Genomic DNA, 5,744 nt, shown 5'->3' with positions numbered 1-5,744 from the left:
ATATTAGTATCAAAGACGTTTGTTTTTTTATGCGGTAACCTATCAAGTGGCCGAGAAGCGCGCATTCACCTGCGTCAAGAGTGGCATAGTATAGACTGATATAACAGAGAATCCGGTAATTTTTCAAAATAAAACACCTTTCAGATTCCAAAATGAATAAAACGGAAGGAATGTAAATTATTTATTCTTTCTGTGCGGCCCGGCACCAAATGACCCGCGGACCAGTGGTTGGGGACCACTGGTCTAGTCTATTTTTCTCTTTAACACACTGGAACTACAGAGTGTGAGTACTTATCTCACCTCCAGGATTTTCTTGGGTACTCCAGCTTCACCTTGCCTTGCAAAAACATACGTTAGCTTTCAATTGTTCAACATGCGAATCTGAATATCTCGCCGAAAGACAGCTGGGCTCGGCTCCAGTTCACCGTACTGTGGCCAAGAGCTACAGAAAACGTGTGGATGAATAAATACTGTCACTGACTTTGGCAACCGTTATTAGTGTCATCTGAATAAATAAAGTGCCTTTTGGCACAAGGACAGGAGCCAGAATTTGGTGTATTCACAGTGAAGTTGTGGGCGATGTTTTTGTTGATCATCTAATACCTAATATTGTGTGTATGTGTGTTTAAAGTGTAGTGAGACGGATACCTTTCAGCCGGCGGTGAAGAGTTTTCCTCGCCGTGTTGATCCGTGGGAGGTGAAGGACTAGGATGGTGCAGGCTGTGTGGGAGTCGCGCCTCTGACTCACAGGCGACCTCGTGCTTGTTACATGTCAACAATGATTTGATTTGGACAGAATTCACAATACATTATCTTAACCCTTCCACGCAGTCTGCTCACTGTTAAATGTTGTGTTTACACGGAATAGTTGGCTGGATTTACACCGCAATGCCAATTCTAATTTTGATTTTAAAAAATTACTGGCTCGCAGATTTGATATATTAGGGGTCACGTTTACTGCACACTTGAAACAACCTGCATGCGCATTCCCAATATGCAGGTAACCACCACCACAGAAGTGTCTGCCTATTGTTTTATTTAGTGCTCAGTGTACCTCAGAACTTTTAGATTTGATATATGTGTGTTGATTATTGCACATTTCAACAAAGTGGCTCGATTTGCTCTGTTAAGACTGCAGTCAGATATCTGATGCATCTGTTTTTCATCCAGAAATAGTATGACTAAGAACCTATTTTGATGTAGTTCCCGTCCATGTATTTTTTTTTCCCAAACACTTACACTGCCATAATGCATGCCCAAAGTAATTATGCCTCTGAACTCACAGATAGTGATCAGCATAAATCCTGCGCAGGGCATGGCCTATTTCTGCACGGATGCCATTAGACCCGATGTTGACAATTTATAGACGAGCACAGGCTGGCAAATCTGTGAGAGGGTGTGCTGCGCCGCTGTGGGAGTGACCACAGCTGATCTTGATCATTGCCACTCAAAGCGAATCCTTTCATTCTCTTTATATTAGTACGCTAGTCGCTCACTACACCCTCGACAGGGAGGATGCACATTTGTGTCATGAAGTGGGCCCTTGGAGAACGTCCCTACCCTTATTTGTGCGTGCCACCCCCCCGCCCCTGCCTCCCATAGCTGTGCCACCTAGTGGGATGATTAAAAAATATATAGTACAAGGATTCAGAGTTCATAGGAATGAAAGACTCTTGACACCCAGCACAAATATCCACAGAGTTCAGAATGTGTCTACCAGTGCCCCAATCAAATTCACCAAAATGGATTTAGATTTTTTTGCTGCGTCAGTATTTAGACATAGTCAGGGCTAGGACACCAGCAAATGAGTTGAGATTTAACACTGATTTTGCAAGGTAGAGCAGAACTTGTGAGTGAAATTTGAGAAGGAATACTGAAGAAAACAGATTTACTGTTGTGTATTGTGCACACCGAGGAGTCCAGTGAAGGACTGGGTAAACATTTCTCAAAAGATATATTTATTATACTGGTGTCGCTCCCCTGTCGTGATTCAACACTCATCTTGTTGTACTTTTTCACAGAATTTTGAAACACTCCCTTTGTCTGCCTACCCACACAGTTAAAAACAAGTGCACAAATGTGCATAGATATTTGATGTGGCTGCAAAAAGCAGATCATTTAAACAGTTCGACTGCTTATAATGTATCTTTCTATCATAAAATAAACCACTCGCACACATGCGGCAATTGACCTTTGTTCATCCTTAGGCCCTTTGCCACCCCCCCGCCCCTGCCTCCCATAGCTGTGCCACCTAGTGGGATGATTAAAAAATATATAGTACAAGGATTCAGAGTTCATAGGAATGAAAGACTCTTGACACCCAGCACAAATATCCACAGAGTTCAGAATGTGTCTACCAGTGCCCCAATCAAATTCACCAAAATGGATTTAGATTTTTTTGCTGCGTCAGTATTTAGACATAGTCAGGGCTAGGACACCAGCAAATGAGTTGAGATTTAACACTGATTTTGCAAGGTAGAGCAGAACTTGTGAGTGAAATTTGAGAAGGAATACTGAAGAAAACAGATTTACTGTTGTGTATTGTGCACACCGAGGAGTCCAGTGAAGGACTGGGTAAACATTTCTCAAAAGATATATTTATTATACTGGTGTCGCTCCCCTGTCGTGATTCAACACTCATCTTGTTGTACTTTTTCGCAGAATTCTGAAACACTCCCTTTGTCTGCCTACCCACACAGTTAAAAATAAGTGCACAAATGTGCATAGTTATTTGATGTGGCTGCAAAAAGCAGTTCGACTGCTTCAAATGTATCTTTATATCATAAAATAAACCACTCGCACATATGCGGCAATTGACCTTTGTTCATCCTTAGGTCCTTACAACATCCCGTAAGTGAGCCTCATTTCTCCTGGAAACCACAGAGCTGCTTTGCAAAAATAATGAGGTGAAAATGCACAGTCCTGGTCGTTAATGGTTTGCGCTGTTATGTGTCATTGGTGTGAAAAATTTGACCAAGTGTTGAGTATTTTTCTTACCTGAAGCTGCCAGATGGCTTGCTTCACAAATGTCTGGGAAAAGGCGAATAGAAACTATTTGGGGAAAGGGCAGGCACTTCAGAATAAAGTAAACAGAAGCCAGACCAGTGAGGAGATGCTTTCCACCCAGAAAAGTCTTCAGTGGTGTTGATCCGGTCCGATAAAATTGCTGTTGCAATACTTTTCATCCGCACTGGTTTACTTCAGGCTGACATTGTTTTTAAAATTAGTTCTGATTTAAATGAGCTACTAGCTGGATGCAATAGCAAACCGGCGTTTTCTGGGGCCAAACACAACAGTATTCGTCCAAATACTATGAACCCTCCTCCGCCTGCAGTGTTGCTCGTCGCTGTTCTTTTAATGAAGAAACATTGCCCAGTTCCAGCGGCGGGTGCTGCAATTGGTAGCTGGGCCTTAATCCACCTCTTAATACCACCATCAATACGATATCAAGAACTCGATCACAGCACAGAAATGCGTCACGTACATCGGGAGGAGATGGAAATCAAGCAGAACTTCACAAGCAGCAGTTTGGCATCCTGAAGCAATTTTCAAAAAAATGAGGCTTCAAGCTGTTTATGCCACTCCCAGTTGAGATTTACTGCCAAACTAAACTTCAAAAGAGAGATTTACTCATTGTGTATTTTTAGAGCTTAATGCTAACACATGATGGGAAGTGCCATCGACGGTCTATCGCATAGTATTAGCAAACAAAAAAACAAAGACAGCGCAGCAACGCATGTATGTCGAAAGACAATATTCACAGGCATATATTTTTATCCGAGAAATGACAAATATTACTGAATCACACCGTACAAGGTGAAAGAAACTCTTTTTTTGTTGATGTCTGAATGACCTGAGTGCCCCTGAATACAATTTCATAGAACAAATATGAGACTTTGGCTTGGAAATGTAGGTCAGTGCTCCTGTTAGTGCTGAGGCCAGCAGAGAAAGCCTTGTTGGCCCCAAACACTTACCAATATCCAGTTCTAATAAAACTGGACAAATACTGGGACAGCTCCAGAGACTCACTACATTTAGTGTGAGTTTGTACGGTCTCCAGTGCATATTGTCCCTCTTCTTTTTCTATTTCGGAGGCTACTTGGTTTTCTGGAATAAATGTAGCAAAAAAAGCCGCCTAAAGCCTGTCATAACCAAAGTTATAGTCCTCAATGAATTTCTCGACTCGGTAATAGCATCTTGTCAACATTTACAAGCCAGTTGTTTTTGGTTTGTTTATACAAGTTTTCCCTTCTTGGCATACACTTCATTTTCGAAATTGAGAGCAACTTCAGGGTCTTCATTGTGCTGTGTTGACAAAATCAGCATGTCTAATTGGAGGGGTCGTTCCAAGAGTGATGTTATTCGAAACTTTTAATTAAATTTCATTGAGTTTCCCTTGTTGGTGAAGACATTGGATGCGTTAATGTGAAACATATTTCAGCATTACGGAGCAATAAAGGCATTCGCTGGAACAGTTCCTTTTGATGAGATCGAGAATCGAGCATTGTGACTCTTGTCTCCCATATTGGTCATTCCTACCATCTCGGCCTTTTCATGTTTGACTTTTTGCTTGATTTATTGCCGTGGGCTCTCCCGCTAAGCTGCTCTCTTTATGTGTGCCATGTGTGTACTGTAGTATCAATCATATAGCCTCGTTTCCGACAACCATGACCTCACAACTTTGTCGGTGCATGAAAGGGAAAGCGGTGTGTGACAGCGCTTACAGCTATGAAGAATGAGAAAAATTCGGACAATTTACAATAGCGTTGATGGATAAAACATGGCCCACATATGAAGTACATTTTTAGCCATGCGGAAAGTTACAACCTGCTGGAAAACTCAAAATCACCAACAGGATCCCGTCTGCTTTTATGGGGGGGAAAAAATGCTCATAGAGCTGTTAAAGTTAAAAATGTTCTTTACCATAATATGTTCGATGCGGCGCCATTGGTCTCAACACGGTATTCTGATTATCATTGTGTTTGTGGAATATGAGTTAAGCAGCAAAATCCATCTGTTCCATCCACTGCAGGGGGCGGCCATTTTGTCACTATCAGTAGACTGAAAATGACATCACAGTTGCTAAGAGCACTGGCGACGACCAATCACGGCTCAGATTGCGAAAGTCACATGACCGAACTCACAAAACAGGTGCGCCGTGATTGGTTGGGTCAATTATAACAGATCAATACGCTAAAGTTTTGTTTCACAGTTTCTAAACTAAACTGGATTCTAAATGTTAAGAAAGTCAAATTTTGGACAAATCATCTCAATCTCATGAAGAAGTATCTTCAAGTGTTTCTTGACACAATCTTATAACTTTTAAAAGTATGTCTACTAAATATGTTTGTGTGTTACACCACACTGCAACACAAGTCGTCTGTCCCGGAAACGTTAAAACTGGACTTTGCTCTGCAAATGTTATTTATTTCTTTTTTTTAAATGATGATTTGTGTACAGCAATTCCAAATTGCTGCTTTATGTGAAAAGAGGCATAAATCACACTTGCAGACACGTCATACACCATTTTCCAGCCCAGTAGTCACCGTCTAATTTTGTTAGAGTCTAATGGACATGTAGGAGATTATCTTTGGATTTTGCAGTAACAGTGTGGATTTAAGTTCTTAATGTCTGTCTTCATTTCCATGCTCGCTTTAGTCCAGGTTGTCATTTTCAAATGGAAAAGTCTTTAAAGGATTACATTTTCCCTGTGGCAAACTACTTTTGCTGCTCTGGATGAGCGA

General features: G+C 41.3%; 1 long non-coding RNA gene across 1 annotated transcript; it reads right to left on the bottom strand.

The window, feature by feature from the left end:
* Positions 1–244: 244 nt before the first annotated feature.
* Positions 245–5,011, bottom strand: LOC109507538 (uncharacterized). The gene is made up of 3 exons (XR_002166480.1): positions 4,924–5,011; positions 2,998–3,030; positions 245–761 (listed from the first exon to the last, which is right to left on the bottom strand). It is a non-coding gene; the product is annotated as an uncharacterized LOC109507538 (long non-coding RNA).
* Positions 5,012–5,744: the final 733 nt, after the last annotated feature.

This window comes from Hippocampus comes, unplaced genomic scaffold, assembly GCF_001891065.2.
Source record: "Hippocampus comes isolate QL1 unplaced genomic scaffold, H_comes_QL1_v1.1 scaffold186, whole genome shotgun sequence".
Taxonomy (NCBI): Eukaryota; Metazoa; Chordata; class Actinopteri; order Syngnathiformes; family Syngnathidae; genus Hippocampus; species Hippocampus comes.
This window is presented reverse-complemented; position numbering and strand designations above follow the sequence as displayed.